This window comes from Macrotis lagotis, chromosome 5, assembly GCF_037893015.1.
Source record: "Macrotis lagotis isolate mMagLag1 chromosome 5, bilby.v1.9.chrom.fasta, whole genome shotgun sequence".
In the NCBI taxonomy this organism is placed as follows: domain Eukaryota; kingdom Metazoa; phylum Chordata; class Mammalia; order Peramelemorphia; family Peramelidae; genus Macrotis; species Macrotis lagotis.
Genome location: NC_133662.1, coordinates 49,084,689 through 49,104,979, shown reverse-complemented (window position 1 = coordinate 49,104,979; position 20,291 = coordinate 49,084,689). Strand labels below are relative to the sequence as shown.

The 20,291-nt window shown below is 33.2% G+C and overlaps 1 long non-coding RNA gene across 1 annotated transcript in view; it reads left to right on the top strand.

Moving 5' to 3' along the window:
- LOC141523798 (uncharacterized) overlaps positions 1 to 20,291 on the top strand; it is a 407,543-nt gene that overhangs the window by 82,103 nt on the left and 305,149 nt on the right. The gene's annotated exons all lie outside the window — the stretch shown is intronic.

Here is a 20,291-nt window from a genome sequence, read left to right as displayed (position 1 = left end):
ATTGGTGAGTCATATACTTTCTCTGTATACTGTTGCTCTTCACTAGTTGTAAATTAGCAAAGCTGTGAGGTACATATGTTGTGCTGTAACATTCTGAATTTTTCCATCTTCCTGTGCATAATTTTACTATTAAAACTACATTTATGGATGCTTTGCTACAGGGGTTTCAAGCCTGTAGTAACATAGCACTTGTTGTTGAAAGTTTTATTATTTCATCAACTAAACTAACACTCACTTTGCTTGAGAGTAGAATCCTTTCCTCATCTTCTTCTGCAGATGTCCAAGATCTAGAAAATGTTTTTTTAAGAAACACCACTTTTATTATGCACAATAAATTATTTCATTGGCATGAAATGTAAAAAAAAGAAAACAATAGAAAAAAACAACTGTTCTATAAAACAGATCCAGAAAAAATAATTTAAAATTATTGGACTTCCTGAAAATCATGCTCAGAAAATCAGCCTTGATCTCATTTTCAAAGAATTGCTATAGGAAAATTGCCTTGGTACCCTAGAAGCAGAGGGTAAAATAGAAATTGAGAGAATCCACTGATCTCCTCCTGAAAGAGATCCAAAAAACTCACCCCCACGAATATTACAGCCTAGTTCCAGAACTGTCAAGTCAAAGACAAAATATTACAAGCAGCCAGAAGAAAACAATTCAAATATCATTAATCTACAGTCAGGATTACCCAGGACTTAGTGTTATCTATGTTAAGAGCTCATAGGTCTTGGAATATAATATTCCTGAAGGCAAAATAACTTGGAATGCAACTGAAAATCAACTCCCCAACAAAACTGAACATCCTCTTTCAAGGGAAAAGAATGGACTTTTAGTGAAAAGGTGAATTTCACATCTTCCTGTTGAAGTGACCAGAGCTAAACAGACAGTTTGATCTTCAAGTATAGAACTCAGGTGAAGCCTATAAAGAGTGGACAAGAAGGGTAAATTATGAGGGAATCAATGATGATGCACTGTGTGTATTCCTCCTGAATGGGAAGATGATACAGATAACACTCATATGAACTTCTCGCTTAATAGAGTGGGTAGAAGGGGATTTTTATAGATGAGGCACAGGAAAGAGCTGAATTTGAAGATACAATATATTGTAAAAATGGAGTTAATGGCTGAATGGAAACTGTACTGGAAGTAAGAGAAAGGAAAGGTAGACTAGGCTAAGGTATTTCATGTAAAAGAAATTTCATATAGCTTTGGCAATGGTATGGTGTGGAGGAAGGCTGGTGGGAGGGATAAGGGAGCCTTCATTCTCATCGGAAATGGCTCAGAGAGGAAACAGCATACATACTCAATGGGATATAGAAATCTAGAAGAAAAAGGAGAGAAGGGGGGCAGGTGGAGGGGAGCAGTGATATGGGTGACAGAGGAGAGGGTAGATCATAGGTGAGGATAGATAGTCAGATGTAACACATTTTCTTTTTTACTTTTTGCAAGGTGGTGGCATTGGGTGGCCTGTCCAGGACCACAGGACCAGTTGGTTGCTGAGTTTCTGAGTTGGTATGAAGGTTTGAAGCTTTTTGACCTCAGGGTCAGTGCTCTCTCCTCTACACCATTCAGATGCCCTGCAGAACATTTTTGAAGTGGGACAGATTGAAAGAAGGGAGAAAATATAACAGATGGTCAGATGGTAGTGGGGAGGAATGGATGGAGGGAATTACAATCAGCAACTGCAACTGTGGAAAAATATGTAAGCATCTTCTATGATAAAGTATGTGACCCACCCCAGATAGACCTGATGGTATCAGAAAACAGACTGAAACACATTTTCTTTCTCTTTCAATTTATTTTTCATGTAGTTTTATATTTCTGTGGGAGAGGGGCTATTATGTTGATTCATAAACAGGAATATTTTAATGATATTTCTGTAAATAAATAAAAGAAACTTTTTTAAAAAATTAAAAAATACAAAACCCCAATATATTGTATAACTGAAGAAAAATTATAATCAACTGAACTCCTATGGATACAAAGTTAAATTGAGCATGCTGATTTAATTCTTGTGTTCTTTCTGGCATTTCCCATTATGCAAAACCCTGCTCCATCGAATCTATGGAAAGTGTATAACTTTATGACCAAAAAAAGAAATAGAGCACATTATAAACTGCAAAATGAATGATTTTGACTATCTTAAATTAAAAAATGTTTTGCACCAATAAAATGAATGCATCAAATTTATAAGGTCACAAGTCATTCCCCATTTGATAAATGGCCCAAGCATATGAACATATAGTTTTCAAATGAAGAAAGTAAAACTATATATAATAATTCAAAAAAATGTTGCAAATCATTATTGATTAGAGAAATGCAAATTAAATCAACAATGAGCTATCACCTTACACCCATCAGATTGGCCAAGAAGAGAAAAAAGAGAAAATTATCAGTATTGGAGAGATTGTGTGAAGATTGGCACATTGAGATATTGATGGTGGAATTGTGAATGGATCCAATCTTTCTGGAGAGCAATATGGAAGCATGCCCAAAGTTCAATACAACTGTTCATACGCTTTTACCCAGAAATTCCAATTGTAAGTCTATATCCAGAAGAAATTATAAGAAAGGGAAAAGTCCTCCATTTCCAAAATATTCATAGCAGCACATTTTTTAGTGTCAACAAATTGGAAACTGAGGGACTGTCCATCATTTGGGGAATGGCTAAAGAAATTATTGTACATGAATACTATGGAAGACTTTTATTCTATCAGAAATCATAAATGGTAGGACTCTAAAGAAACATGGAATGACTTACAGGATCTGATGCTGAGTGAAGGGAGTAGAACCAAGAGAACAAAGTATACATGAACAATAACATTATGAGAAGAACAACCTTGATGGAAGCAGCTCCTTTCAGTAGTTTAGAGAGCTAGGACAACCATATTAGACTAGCTATGGACTATGTTATCCCCATTCAGAAGAAGAAAATCAAAACAAAACAAAACACCCCAGCCCCCAAAAAAACCCTTCAGAATCTGATGAACACTTTATAAAAATTATCTTTTATTTATCTCTTTCCCTTAATCCTAGTTCCTCATACTGAAAATAACGAATCTCTAAACATGGTTATCAAAATATGTATGTACAATGCTAAACTGATTGCCACTGAAAGCAATGGTTCTGGGAATGGAGGGTGGAAGGAAATTTTGTAACTTAAAAACATACGTGTGCACATGAATGAACAATACAATTTAAAAATTTGTTTAAATAAACTCTGCTGCATCAATGCAGGCTGGGCAAAAGCAGAAATGGATAAAATAGTAGTTTGTGTTTTTTTCATTACTGAATACTGCTAAAATAGATTCTTCATCCCATAAGTCATGATTTTAAAAAATTGTAGCACAGAATCTCCTTTTTCCTAAAATTTTAGTTAGTATACTTCATATTCAAAAATAAATGAACAGATTGTATTCCTGTTGATAAATAGAAGGCCTGTTTTTCAACAACATACATTTTAAAATAATTTTTATGTTTTCAAGAAAAACAAAAATTTGATATTTTTTTTCTGCTCATCTTGAATTATTTGTATTACCTATCATCACGATAATTTAAATTGGCATAAATTACTTGTAATGTATTATAAACAAGTTTTTTGAGAAAGATGTTTTTCATAAATTTATTTTTGTGAAGTGAATTCTATAGTTCAATTAACTTCTATGGTAAAAGGGAATATTTAGTATTCTAGATATCAGAAATCTCAAATAAGTATAAAAACAACTTTATACTTAAGCAAATTTTTTTCTAATAATATTCTGTTATAATATTACTATGTTTTAGTAAAAAAGTTAAAATATAGAAATAATGTCTACATTTGAAAAATATATTTTACAACTCCTTTGCAAATCAAGAAATCTGATAATATATTTTTTCTAAATTAAAATCCCTTGCATTTTTCTTTTCTTTCAGTTTCTTAAAGAATGAAGCATTAGTTATAATTGTTTCCCAGGATAAGTGGAGAAGATGTAGAAGAAATACTATATACATACATATTCATATATGTATATATACATGCATACATATATACTTATATATACATATATATTTATATTGAATATGTATATATATATACATATATATTGAATCCTTTAACCAAATATTGTTATTGTCTTTTAAGCCACCACAGCAAAAAACTTTGTGACTATTATATATTATTGATTCTGAAAATGTGTAATTCATGGAACACATAATTATTTCAGTAAATTTTTATATTGACTCTGACTATATTTTTTATAATTTTCCAATCAGGCAATCAATCCCTTACTACTTTTCACTTTTCCTAAAATCACAAGTTATTTGAGCTTTATTGAGTTTTATAATTGTTCTAGTAACTATAGTTTGGAAGTATCCCTTATCTTAGGGAACCAAATCATTCATTATCTAAAACCTTTTATTTCCACCTCCTCTAATTAAAAGAAAACTGAGCCTGTTGAATTTCGAATGTTTTTTTTTGAGGTCTCATTTTTCTCTCATTCCCTCACAACTTGAAACTATTTTCAAGTTATTGATGAATGGTCTCCTCTCAAATGTTCAGCAACTAAAGGCAGATGTCTTTTTTATGACACCTTCATATCACTTATTTCGTTGCCAAACATACCATGACTTCTTAACTTGACAAATAAAATACAAATTTATTCACTGATACCTTTGAAGATAACAAAAACAATAACAAAAAGCTCTCTGAAAAAATTGATAAAAAGAATTTGAAATAATGATTTTGATTCATAGTAATAATCACCTTATAATTCCCTAGTTTACTTTTTATTTTAAAGGAAGGCTGTGGTTGTGTGTGATTAATCAATTTTATTGTTGTTAAAAATCAAGTTAAATCATCAGTCAACTATTAAGTGGCTACTATGTGAGAAGCCCTGTACTAACTCCTAGAGACAAAAAAGGGGGGGAAGCAAGTTCCTTCCTCAAGGATCTCAGCACAATCTAAAGGAAGAGGAACTAAGCAAACTATTGTATACAAAGAAATTATAAACAGGATAAATTCAAGTTGATCTGATTGGGAAGAGATTAGCATTAAAAAGGATGAATATTTTTTTCATTGGTTTTTTTTTTTGTAGGTTGGTATTTTTATTTTAGAATCTGCACCAGGGGCAGTTAAGTGGTGCAGTGGATAGAGCACTGGCCTTGGAGTCAGGAGTACCTAGGTTCAAGTCCAGCCTCAGATATTTAATAATTACCTGGCTCTGTGGACTTGGGCAAGCCACTTAACCCCATTTTCCTTGCAAAAAAATCTAAAAATAAAAAGTAAGAATCTGCTTCTATCTTTCTTTAAGTCATAGGATATCAGTAATGTAGGAGCTTTAAGATGCATGAGCACGAGTTTCAGTTGAACTCTCCATTGCAATCAAACTGGTCTAATTGAAGTTTACAGTATTCAACTTTCTACCTATTATTCACAATCCTTTATTCAGGTTGTATAATATGCTCAGGTCTCTCACTTCCCCTCTTCCTCATCAAGTTCTTAGCTATCTTCAAGGCTTAGTTAATGTTCCATTTTCTTTGGGAATTCTTTTATTTTTTTGCCTTTCCACATCCCCTTAAACACTGGCTATTTTCCCTTTCAATCATATTAGCTATTTTCATAGTTGTGAGATATCTTGAAGTTCTTTGATTTGCCTTTCTTTAATCAATATTGATATAGACTAGAAAAAATTTTTTTCTATTTGATTTCTTCTTTGGAAAACTTCATATTAACTTCTTTGAACCATTTATCAAATCATTTTATGAAGTTTATGAAGTTCTCCACCCCAACACACTTCCTCCAATTGTAGCCAGAATATCAAGCAAAGCAAAATCATTCCATGTTCTTTTCATGTCCTTTCCCTCTAAGTACATTCTCTCATTCTGTTTCCATAGTACTGCAATCATAGTCCTACAACAACCCTCCCCAGTCCAAGTATCAGGTAAACTCTTTCCCTTTTTACCTTTAACTCTCTAACCATATAGCAGTGCAACCCTTATTTACTATAGTATATATTAATACAAGATCACTTCTTAATCCAATTATGTCCAACCCTTCTAAGTATGCTCCCATAAGTTATTCCAATTGTACTACAATCATCCCTAACATCATATATATCTGAAAATGTCATTTTGTGATTTAGTTATATATATATATATATATATATATATATATATATATATATATATATATATATAACCTATAACAAATTTCTTTCCCTCTCTCTCTCCCTCCTTCTATTGATGCATTTCTTAATATTAAAGAATGAATGTCATAGACTGAGTACTTATTTCCTTAACTATTGAATTTTCGCTTAAAAAATCAAATCTAGATTTATAATAGCTTATAGTAACACTTTAATTGTACCATAAAAAAGCTGGGATCTCCCTGTCCATTTGAGAATTTTTTTATGAGAAACTGATTCTATCTCTCCAGACTTGCTGTTTCCATCCTCCCAGGGATTTTAAATTATAAATACTAGGGAACACATATAGTTTTAGTGACAATCTGAAAAAGTTAAGATTTTCTATAATTATTGTATCACAAATTCTATTTCCTAATAGATTGACTATCTACGTAATAAATTTTTTCAAATTAAAAATTGGTCATCAATTTTCACAGAATATCTGATAAAGTTCTAATTTCTAAAATATACAGATAATTGCATCAAATTTATAAGGTTCTAAGTCATTCCCCAATTGATAAATGATCAAAGGATATGAACTGACAGTTTTCAAATGAAGAAATTAAAACTATATATAATTATATGAAAAAAATGATCCAAATCATTACTAAATAGAGAAAAGCAAATTAAAACAACTATGAGGATCCATCTCACACCTTTCAGATATGCTAAGATGACATAAAGGCCAGATGATCAATGTTAGAGAAACTGTGGGATGATGGGAATATTAATGCATTGTTGGTGGAGTTGTGAACTCATCCCATCATTCTGCAGAGCAATATGGGACTATGTCCAAAGAGCCATAAAACTGATCATACCCTTTGACTAGAATTCCAATACTAGTCCTACATCCTGAAGAAATCATAAAAAATGGGAAAAATCCCACATGTCCCAAAATATTCATAGTAACTCTTTCCATAGTGGCAAAGAATTAGAAATTGAAGGGATGCCCATGAATTGAGGAATGGCTAAACAATGTTATGGAATACTATTATTCTATAGGAAACTATAAATGGTCAGACTTTATAGAAGCTTACGAATAAGGCAGGCACCCATTAGGAATCAACAAAATTATTAGACTCCCAAAAACCATAGCTTTGGAAAAGGTTTTTAATACATTTTCACTATCCAAAGGCAGGATATAAAAGTTACTATAAGTAAATGAGAAGAACTCAACTTAGGATGGGTTTGGATATCAGACACACTTCCTAGGAGGTCTGTTCAGGAGGACATGCAAGGTAGATTGGTTCCTCCTATAGCCAGAATCTTTCTGTCTTATCAGTTATGCTAAGACCTCCACAAATCTGAATCTTCCATATCCAGGTTCTCAACACAATAGAAACATGGAATTTGTTACTAGGGATCAGTAATAACTACTTCCATTTTTTAAAGCTTGAGGTTATTCTGTTCTTTATCCTGAGTGTATATAGATATATACATACACAAATATATATGTACACACACATACATGGATATGTATCTATATTTGTATATATATACATATATATATATATATATATATACACATACATTCATCTATGTTCTGCAGCATTTTCTGCAATAAATGCAGCTATAGAATAATAGTGTTCTTACAAAATCACTAGATGCTGTGTACTTTTTGGGAGGGGAATTAGTAGGGTGAGGAGAAATATGGGAACCATTCTATAGAAAAATTATTGATTAGATAAACTTTTTTGGGGGGGTTAATGAAAGTAAGTCTTCTTGCTCAAGTATATACATAGTTGATTTGTCACATTTGAATGTAAATATTTTGTATCTTGAAGTACCAGACAAGGATGAAGGGAGTGTTCTTTTAATGTTTTAATTGCTTGCATATTCACATAGAACTGAGATATATTCAATATGAAGGATTATTTCAATGATAGAAATTACACCTAATCCATTCTCATTTATCCTGCTTGACTCTAATTCAAGCATATAAAGATTCTAATTCTACTTATCTCATATTCTCTGCAATTCAAGAAAATAGAAATGGTGTATAAAGGATGTCCAGCAATTATCACACTTTATTTGCTTGCTTTGTCAGAGATATAGAGAAAAAAATACAAAAATAGATGATAGGTATAATATATATATATATATGAAATAAATGCATATTTGTAAACATGAAAATACTGAAAAATGAACCAGTTTTATAGGTTGTTAATCAAACTGCATGTCATAATCTTATCAATAGACTTTCTTCACTTTTCTTATGTGAGATGCTATACTAAACTCTTTTGAGTAGTTACAGATTTCTTCCAGGAAGAAACTTTCCATTATCCCAGGAGTCGATTTAAGAAGCACAATGTCATATACAAGACAACTCACCATCCACAGGGACTCATTTTTCAACTAGAATTCTATTTTGTATTTCCTTTAGGAGAATGAAAAATGTCTTTGGAAGCATTTTTCTTTTTGTTTTATGTCTTACCTGAATTTTATGATCAAAGGATCATCAAACAAGGTTATTTCTAGCATTCTTCTTTCCAAAGAACACTGAATAATTTTGGTGTAGGATAGACTCATCATGTTGAAAGTGTTGAAAGCAACAATTTGTAGTACCAAATCAATTTAAAAAAATACTGAATAAGCATATTTGAGTCTTCTATTCTTTAAATATTTCTGATTGTTATATGACCATCAAATTGTGTTTTACTATAAAATATTCTGTCTCATAACTATGCTCAACAAAGCTACCTTTCATGATGTTTAGATGGTTTCCATTAACATATCATCTACTAAAAAGGAAATCATAAATACTGATAATAGTGTATTTTGTTTTATGGTACTTTTGTTACCAAACTCTTGTTTTGAATTAATGACGTTCAAGATTTTTAGGCCCTAAACTAATTTACATTTGTGTCACCTCCAGAACCAATTTTCTCTTAATAAATTTGTCCTTCGCCAGCTATTTCCACATACCCCTGTGTTTTTTCTCTCTTTAAACCATTTCTGCCTCCCATTAACTAACCATTGGGTAGATAAGGAATGAAATATTGAAAGTAGCATTTGAGATAAACCTTGAATGAAGAGAAATATTATCTTAGGTAGAAGTGAGCAGTGGTGTATATTCCAAGAATAGGGTATTGCCACTGCAAAGATAGAAAGATAGGAGATTTTTGCTGTGTGTGAGAAAGAGTTGACTGAATTGCTGAGGGCAGGAGAGAGTAATACATAATGAGATTGGAAAATACTTTGAGATCAGATTGTAATGGCATTTAAAACCTATACAGAAAGTATTGTGTTTTATTCTTAATATTATATAAAGTCACCATAGTTTATTGATTTGGAAATGATGTCAAATCTGGTGACAATTGTTTGGAGGAGTAGATTGGGGAGGGGAAATATTTCAGGAAGAGAGATCAGGTAGGAGGGCATTCTAATAATATTGATAATAGGAATTGAAGACTTTGTCTAAGACGATCTTTTTATTATACTTCATGGTAAAAATAAATTAGTTTTAAGAAATCATAGATATTCTTTTTTTTGATATTTTATTTTCCAAATACATGTTTTGAATGTTTTTCAACAGTCAACTATATGCCTATGTATATTTTTATGTTCAAAATTTCCTTTCACCCTCCTTTCCCACCCTTCTCCCCTTAGCAACCAACAGTCATGTTAATATTGCACACACACATTTGTGTTAAACCTATTTACAGATTAGTCATTTTCAGTATGAGGAATTAGGATTAAGGGAAAGAAATACTTGAAATATTTTTTAAGTGAATGAAATATTCATCAGATTCCTGAAGGAATTTTGTTTTGTTTTGCTTTATTTTATTTTATTTTTCTTCCTCTGAAAGGGGATAGCATTGTCCAAAGTCAGTCTAAAAGGATTGCCTTACCTCTCTGAACTGCTGAGAAGAGCTGTTTCCATCAATGTTGATCATCTCACAATGTTGTTGTTAATGTGTACATTGTCATTTTGGTTCTGCTCCCTTCGCTCAGCATCATATCCTGCAATTCATTTCATGCTTCTCTAGAGTCCAATCATTTGTGGTATCTTATAGAAATATAGTATTCCATAATTTTCACATACCATAACATGTTTAACTATTCCCCAATTGATGGACATCCCCTCAATTTCCAGTTCTTTGCCACTACAAAAAGATCTACTATGAATATTTTTGAAGCATATGGGACTTTTTTTTCCATTTTTTATGATTTCTTCTGAATATAGGAATTGCTGAGTCAAAGGGTATGAACAGCTCTATTGTTTTTTGGACATATTTCCAGTATTGTTCTCCAGAATGGTTGGATCAGTTCACAACTCCACAAACAATACATTAATATCCCAATTCTCTCACATCTCCAACATTGATCATTTTCCCTTTTTTTTTGTCATCTTGGCCAATCTGATAGGTGTGAGATACCTCATAGTTGTTTTAATTTGCATTTCGCTAATCAATAATGATTTGGAGCATTTTTTCATAGGACTATATATAGATTTAACTTTTTCATTTGAAAACTATCTATTCATATACTTTGACCTAATTCTCAATTGGGGAGAAATTCTAGATATTCTTTCCTACTTGTCCTTTTCTTAGGATTTTTCATCCTTTTCTGTTCTCAGAATGACATTGTACAATTAACTCTTTTCTTTTGAATGCTATTTAACTATTTTTTAATTACATGCAAAGCTTTCAATATTCATGTTTTTGTAAACACATTTTTATTCCCTCCTCTTTGCCTTCCCCTCATCATGACTGCAAGAAATTTGATATAAGTCATATGTGCACAAACATGTTTAGTATATTTCCATATTAATCATGTTGTATAAGAATCAGAATTACATAGAAATATAAAAACACAAATGAAAATAAAATCCAAGCATAAAACAAGTTTTAAAAAGTTAAAAATAGTACGATTTGATCTGCACATAGATTTTTGCTCTCCATGTTTATAGTATTTTCAGTAACAAGTCACCAAACTGCTCAGAGGAGCTCAGTTCACCATATCGGATCATGACACAGTGTTACTCCTAATGTGTGTAATGTTCTCTTCTCTTGGTTCTGCTTACTTCACTCAGTATCATTTCATACAAGTCTTTCCAGGATTTTCCTGAAGTTCATATACTTCATGTTTTCTTACAGAACTATTGTTCATATACCATAATTTGTTCGACCATTCCATAGTTTATGGGTATCTCCTCAATTTCACATTTCTGCAAACTACAAAAAGGAGTTACTATAAATATTTTTGTACATATGGGTCTTTTCTCTTTCTTTTTATCTCTTTGGTATATAAACAAAGCAGTGTTATTGCTGGTATTCATAGTTATATTGCCCTTTGTGTATCATTTCCCCAGAATGGTTGGGATCAGTTCCTAACTCCAATAACAATGCATTATTCTCCCATTCTCTTGACCATAGTTCTCAGTCCTCCCACTTTCTCTCCTACATTAATCATTTTCCTTTATTGTCATTTATACCAATCTGAAAGGTATGAGGTGTATCTCAGAGTTTTTTAATTTGTATTTCTCTAGGTAATAATGATTTACAGTATTTTTTCATATAACTATAGATTATTTTAATTTCTTCATATATAAAATGACTTGTTCATATCCTTTGTCCATTTGCTAAATGCAGAATGATTTGCATTCTTATAAATTTTGCTCAGTTCTCTATATATTTTAGAATTGAATCGATTATCAGAAACACTAGGAACTTCAAGAGACTTTCTTTTTTCAGTGTAAGGTGGTGGGAATGGAAGAAGGGAGAAAAATTTGCAACTCAAAGTTCTTTTATTTCTTTTTTGTATTTTATTTAATATTTATTCTCATTTTGTACAAATAATGTTTTTACATTAATAAAATATACTTGTTTAAGAGTAAATGAAATACCCCGTCCCCCACATAAATTTAGACTTGCTTGAGCGATAAAGTAAAGGGGAGAGAAAAAAAATTTAAAATTAAAAAAAAATAATAGTAATAATTGTAATTATGGCCAGGTGGCACAATGGATGGAGTGCCAGCCCTGAAGCCACGAGCACTCAAGCCCACATCCATCCCCATACACCCAACAATCACCCAGCCATGTGACATGCTAGCCACCCGAACCCCACCACCCTGCATAAACCAAAAAAAAGAAAAAAAGACCCAAAATAAAATAAAATAATAATAGTAGGGGTGGCTGGGTGGCAGACAGAGCATTGGCCCTTGAGACGAGAGCACCTGGGTCCAAATCTGGACTCAGACAGCCAACGATCACCCTGCTATGTGGCCCCAGGCAGGCCACCCAGCCCCATTTGCCCTGCACCCCCGAAAAATAATAGTAATAAAAAATGAGGTCGAGTCTTTGTTCCAACACCAACAACTCTGTCACGGGTGGTTCACATTCTTTATGATAAGTCCATGGCAGAAGTTACTTCCATATTTTTCCACCATTGCCATTGCTGATCGTAACTCCCTCCTTTTGTATTTCTCCAATATCATGTACTATATTTTCTCTCGCCTTTCACTCTGACTCTGCTATAGGGTAGCTGAGTGGCACAGCAGATGCATCCCTGGCTCTGGGGCCAAGAGGCTCCAAGCCCCCCTACCACCCCTTAGGCCTAGTATCTATCTGGCCCTATGGTCCTGGAAAGGCCATCCAATCCCAGCCCCTTGCAAGAAGTAAAAAAGAAAATGTGTTATAACTGACTACTCTCCCCCCTTGGTCCATCTTCTCCTCCATGACACACATCCTCCCCTTATCCCTGTCCCCTGCCTCTCCTTCTTACTCCAGATGTCTATACCCCATTGAGTATATATGCTGTTTCCTCTCCTAGCCACCTCTGATGAGAGTGAAGTTTCCCTCATTCTGCCTTGCCTTCCCCCATTCCATATCATTGCAATAGCTCATTGTAATAAAGAAAAATCTTATTATATGAAATATCTTGGCCTATTCCCCCTCTCCTTTTCCTTTCTCCCATTACACTTCCCTTTTTTTCTATTGACTCCATTTTATGTCATAGTTTATCTTTGAATTCCACTTTCTCTTGTGCTTCAACTATAAAAGCTCCCTCTACTTGCTCTGTTAACTGAGAAGTTTCATATAAGTATTATCAATGTCATTTTTCTATACAGGAATACATGCAGTTCATCCTCATCAAGTCCCTCATATTTTCCCCTTCTCCTCCAATCTCTATGCTTCACCTGATTCCTGTGACTGAAGATCAAACCTTCTGTTCAGCTCTGGCCATTCCAACAGGAACATTTGAAGTTCCCCTGGTCATTGAATGTCCATCTTTTTCCCTGGAAGAGGACATTCAGCCTTGCTGGGTAGTTGATTCTTGGCTGCATTCTAAGCTCTTATGCCTTCCAGTATATTATATTCCAAGCCCTATGAGCTTCCATTGTAGTTCCTGCTAAGACCTGTGGGATCCTGACTGCAGCTCCACGATATTTGAACTGTGTATTTCTGGCAGCTTGTAATATTTTCTCTTTGACTTGGGAGTTCTGGAACTTGGCTATAATATTCCTAGGGGTTGGTTTTTTGGGATCTCTTTCTCAGGGGGATAGGTGGATTTCCTCCATTTGTATTTTGCCCTCTGCTTCTAGAATATCAGGGCAGTTTCCCTGTAATAATAATTCTTTGAAAATGATGTCAAGGCTCTTTTCTTGATCATGATTTTCAGATATTCCAATAATTTTTAAATTATCTTTCCTAAGTCTGTTTTCCATATCAGTTGTTTTTTCAATGAAATATTTCACATTTTGTTCTAGTTTATCTTTTTTTTTGGTTTTGAAGTATTGATTTCTGATTTCTAGTAAATTCATCATTCTCCCTGAATTCTATTCTTTGTCTGAAGAATTTGTTCTCCTCAGAGAGTTTTCTTATCTCTTTTTCCATCTGGCCAATTTTGCTTTTTAAAGCATTCTTCTCCTCCATAACTTTTTGAACTGTTTTATCCATTTAACCTAAGCTGGTTTTTAGCATGCTATTTTCTTCAGCATTTTTTTGGATTTCCTTGACTAGGCTGCTGACTTCATTTTCATGTTTTTCCTGCATCTCTCTCCTTTTGTTTCCCAGTTTTTCTTCTAACTCCCTCATTTGATTTTCAAAGTCTTTTTTGAGCTCTGTCATAGCCTGAAACCAATTTCTGTTTTTCTTGGAATCTTTAGATGCAGGAGCTTGTGGTTCCTCAACTTCAGACTGAGTGTTTTGAGCCTTCTTTTAGCTCATTTGCAAAATATTTATTGATGGTGTTCCTCTTATTCTCTGCTTGCTCATTTTCCCAGCCTGAGCCTGGTTTTGCTGTGCTTCCTCAGCTTTTGGGATACTCCCACAAGGGTCTCAATATGTGAGGCTCTGTCCTCCTTCCTGGTCTGTGAATGACTATATGGACCCCCCTGTGCTACGGGGATGAGGTGGAGGGAGCCCCTGCTGTTCTATGTGGGGGGGGGGGGGCTAGACTGCGATCATGATCTGAATGTGTTCAGGGCCCCAGAGTCATTTTCCAGGGGCAGAGGACAGAGTTCTGCAGTTTCACTCTCTTCACTCCCCTCCCTGAGTTCAATGGGCTCATGCCCTGGGGGCTCCTGCTTACCAGCTCAGCCTGCTTCACTTCCTTGATCTTGGCTGCCAAAAGACCACTTTGCTCTCTGTGTACCATGAGGACTGGGCTCCATGTACTCGCTCTGGCAGAGGTCCCCCTGCTGTTTCCCCAATTTGTGCCAGGTGCTCCCAAGGCGTAACTCAGGAGACTCCCCATCTGCTGTGAGCTGTGGCTCCCAGTGCCCTGGAGTTGCCTCCGGGAGGCTGAAGTTCTTTCACTCTGGTGGGCCACCCCTCTGGCCAGCCGCCCCTCCAACCTCAAGGAGCAGAGCCTTTCTGCTCTTTTCCAGGTTACCAAGAGTAGGAGAACAACCTCACTGAGTCCCTCTGTGGGTTCTGTCTCTGGAAAGTTTAGAGTCCTTAGTTTATGAGTTTTATCAGAAAGTGCCTAAGAGGGGATCCTTTCTTGTCGCCATCTTGGCTCTGCCCTGGAACTCAAAGTTCTAAAAACAAACATTAAAATTATTTTTACATGTATCTGGGGGAAAATAAAATGCTAAAATAATAAATTTTTTAAAATAAAGTTAAATTGAAATTGTTTTAAAAATCTAATTTTTTTCCTATTTGATATCTACAGAAGGCTGGCTACTCTGGCATCAAACAAACATAACCTTAATATAATAAGTTATTTGTGGATTCAATCTATATTTTGTTTATATATTATCTCAAGGTATTACAAAGGTGAATCTTAAAAATAAATAAAATACATCTCAAAATTGCCTTTTATCTTATTCCCCCCCCCCTTTGGAAAGAATTAGCAGAACTTTAATACTCATATCATGCATAATATATTTGTCATCCTCCTTAATGTTCCCTCTAAAAAATTCAGGGTTTGGAATTTACATCTAACATGTCAATCTTATAATATCATATACAAAACATAAGCATAATTTATTTCTAAACTTAGATTAATATTCTTTCTGTGATTAACTGATCTAGACCTTCCAAACTAGCCTCCATTCTATTTTTCCCAGAACCCTGATTGTCATTTGACACCACATAATCTTCGACTACAGATTTATTTCATGTTTCCTCAATGGAGCCTTTACTACAGCGTTATTGAAGTTATATAACCTATTGATTTAGATTTAGAGATGGAAAGGAAATTCAGGATCATAATATCCAACTCCCTATGGGTTACCAGAGACTCAAAGAAGTTGATTCACTTGTTCAATGTCATTTAGGTATTGATTAGAAGATCTGAGATTTGAATCCCTATAATCAGATGCATTAACTTTTCTCTTTTTACCGATAAGCCCCCAAATGTCATTTACTCTTATTCTCAAAAGACAACATTTCTTCCTTCAAAAAGTTATCAGATAAAATTTTTTTCATAGTCTTCTGATTGTGGTTGTATTCTAAACAGTTCTCAAAAACTCATATAACCTAATGTTCTCTCACATTACTCTAATCTAGCAATATGCAAAAGAGTAATATTTATATATTTATATTTCATTTACAATAGCACTTTTAGTGATTTCCTTGTATTTTTACAATCTCACAAAGTTACCTATATGATAAATGAGGAAAATGATTCAGAAAGTGCTGAATTTACTTTGCCAATGTCACAGAACTTCCTAGTAAGTTTTTGTAATCAGTTTTGACAATAAGTATCCCTGTCTCCAGGTACAACACTTTATCTTCTGCAATATTTAACTCAATGTTATCTCTTCCATTACTAAACAGGGTTATTGCAGTATCTTCCTAAAAATGTCTTTTCATTTCCTCTATCATTAATTTTTCCATAATTTATCTCATGACTATAAGAACAATTCTTTTGCTAGTTCTCCATCAAGAATCTAGGAGAACACCATCTGTATTCAGAGAAAGAATTGTGGAGTTTGTACAAAGACCCAAAGACTATTACCTTCAATTTACAGGGGGGAAAAAGTTATCTTATTATGTAATTTTGCTATCTCTTATACTTTATTTTTCTTCCTTAAGGATATGATTTCTCACTCCTCACATTCAGCTTAGATCAATGTATACCAAGGAAATGTTGTAACGACTAATAGAATGCCTTCTGTGGGGGCTGGGAGAGGGAAGCAAGATTAGGAGAAAAATTGTAAACCTCAAAATAAATAACATCTTTCTTTAAAAATAAAAAAAAGAATCTATCCTTTACTCTCTGTCACCCATAGAGTGAAATTCAAGGCTTTTTCTAATTAGATGACATATTATCTTTAGATGGTTTTATTTCATTCTTTCCAAGGTTCTTTCTGGCATAATGTATAGAATTGGCTTTAAAGTTTGGAAGATCTGAGTTCCTGTCTCAACTTTAGCACATAACAGCTGTGGGATTTTTGTCAAATTTCTTAAATTTCCATTGTCCCAGGCAAAATTTTAATATTATAAATTTTAGAACACCTGCTGATCATCATATTGATTACATAAAGTTCCTTATGTCAATGAAATCATAGATCTGAAAAAAATCATTTTTATCTATTCATTTATTATAGCAAAACTGGGCTAAATCATCCTCATAAATCCACTGGGGAAAATGAATTTAATGCTACAGTTTTTTCCAAGTTCACTAATTATCTTAGTTTTACCTTTTTTATGTCAAATAAAATGGTTTTTATCCATCATTCCTTTGGGTTTCTTAGACTGTAACAAAGGAACTAGCTTTCTTTTATTCTTTGTTATATTTTCCTTTCTTGGTTTTAAAGACATTAAACTTTTCAGGATATTCCATTCTTGCTAAAAGCATCTAATTTCCCTTTTCCTTAAATCTTATTCTTCTTTTGCTCCTTATTTATTTTAATCTCTCTTTAAGATATTTTTTCCTCTTGTTTCTCTACATATTCCCTAGATAACCTTACCTCATTGAATGCGTTATCACTCCTAAGCAAATGGCTCAGACATTTATCTCTGTTCCCTAATTCTCCTCAGAGCACAAATTCAAAATTTCATACTATCATCTCTTGGATCTATTCAACTGGGCATTTATCATCACCTCAAATTCAGCACTGTCTAATGTTGAAGCTGTGTTCCCTACTAAAGCTGATGTTCTTTTATTTGTTTCTGTGATTTGGACTATGATATACCCAGTGACCTAGAAATTTAATTCTGAAAATTTTTATTCTTTTCTCAGTTTCACTTAATACATCAATTCAATACTCTAATTCTATCATTTTTACCTATACAACATTCCCTTCCTTTATCTCCTTCTTTCTAAATGACTCAGTAGAATTCTGAAGTTAAAATTATGAAGACTTGAATTCAATCCTTTCTTTGACACAGGATTTATAAGCCAAGGATAATTACTTTTCCTTTCTCAACTATAATTGACTTATAAATCCCTTTTTAGTTTTAAATCTATGATCCTCTGAATTTGGATCAATTCTTCTATTCACTTCATGATTTTTCCAAGAGCATTGCTAAGGCTTCTTTCTAAATTTTTTAAAAATATTTTTATGTATTTGTTGTTCCAACAACATTCAAAGAAAGTTTTCACCAATTGTTTTTGCATGGTTTTGAATTTTTCTCCCTCCACCTGACCAAAAGCAATATAATATAGGTCCTGCATATGTAATTAAGTTAAACATAGATTCATATTAATCTTGTTGTGAAAGAAGAATCAAATCCAAACAAAAGAGAAAAACAATAGAGAGAAAAAAGAACATATAATGTAAGACAACTTTTAAAAATTGAAGCCAGTGACCTTCAGTTTACATTTAAAGTCCACATTTCCTTCTCTGAATATGGATGACAATATTCCATCACAAATCTCAGAATTGTCTCTGATTATTGTACTACTGAAATGAACAAGTCCATCATAGTTGAGATACTGTTGTTTTTAGCAAGTATAACATTCTTCTGCTTCAGCTCATTTCACTCATCATCGATTCATATATATCCTTTCAGGCTTTACTGAAATTCCATTCCTCATGATTTCTTATAGAACAATAGTGTTACATCACATTCATGTACCATAATTTGTTCAGACAATCCCTAGTTGATGGATATCCCTTTAATTTCCAATTCTTTGCAACAATGAAAAGAGCTGCTATGAATATTTTTGTATATTTGAAATTTTTACCTTTTTTAATGATCTCTTTGATATACAGATCTAGAAATTGTATGCTGGATAAAAATGGTGTCCAGTTTTAATTTCCTTTGGATATAATTCCAAATTGCATCAGTTCACAACTACACCAACATTGCATTATGTTCCAATTTTTCCCACATGCCCTCCAACATTGAACATTTTTCTTTTTTCTGATATTGGTCAATCTCATAGGTGTACATGATACCTCAGAGTTGTTTTAATTTGCTTTTTCCCTAATCTATAATGATTTGGATCAATTTTTCACATGACTATAGATAGCTTTAATTTCATTTGAATTGCCTTTCCATATTTTTTAACTATTATTAGTTGGGAAATAATTTGCTTAATTATAAATTTAACTCAGTTCTCTATATATAGTTTAGAAATGAGTCCTTTATCAGAGACACTAGCAGTAAAAATTGTTTCCCCAATTAATACATTCCTATAGATCTTGGCTGCATTGGTTTTCTCTGTCAAAAAACTTTTCACGTCAAGGTAATCAAAATTATCCATTTTGTCTTTTATAATGTTCTCTATCTTTTCAGTCATAAACTACTCCCCATTTCCATATTTATGACAGATAAACTATTCCATGTTCTTTTAATTATTTTATGTTATCACTTTTTATGTCTAAATCTGTACCCATTTTGACCTTACCTTGGAAAAGGATGTGATATATTGGTCTATGCCTAGTGTTTGCCAAACTATCTTCCAGTTTTCTCGAAACAGTTTTTATCAAAGAGAGACTTCTTATCCCAGAAGTTGGAATATTTGTGTTTACCAAATGGTAAATTCCCATAATCATTAGCTACTGGCTATTTCTCACCTAATCTATTCCACTGATCTATCACTCTATTTCTTAGCAAGTATCAAACAGTTTTTGCTGGCTGATGCTTTATAATATAATTTTCCATCTTGTATGGCTAGGTCTCCTTGTTTTGTATTTTTTTTCATTATTTGCTTTGACATCCTTGACCTTCTGTTCCTCCATAAGAATTGAGTTACTATTTCTTATAGCTTAATAAAATATCTTTTTGGACATTTGATTGATATGTCACTGAATAAGTAATTTAAATTAGATAGAATTGTCATTTGTATTATATTAACTCGACCTACCCTTGAACAATTGAATTTTTTCCAAGTTATTTCAATCTAAATTTCTGTGTATGAGTGTTGTTTTTTTGGTTGTTTTCATACAGTTTCTGAGTCTGACTTAGAAGGTAGACTTCTAAGTATTTCATATTGTCTACCTTTACTTTGAATGGAATTCCTCTCTATTTCTTGCTAATGAGTTTTGTGGGTTTATTTTATATTCTGAAATTTTGCTAAAGTCGCTAATTGTTTCAAGTAGTTGTTTTATTTGTTTTTTTTTTGTTTTTTTAGATTTTTCAAGGCAATGGGGTTAAGTGGCTTGACTAAGGCCACACGGCTAGGTAATTATTAAGTGTCTGAGGTCGGATTTGAACTCAGCTAATCCTGACTCCAAGGCCAGTACTCTATCCACTGTACCACCTAGCTGCCCTCAAGTAGTTT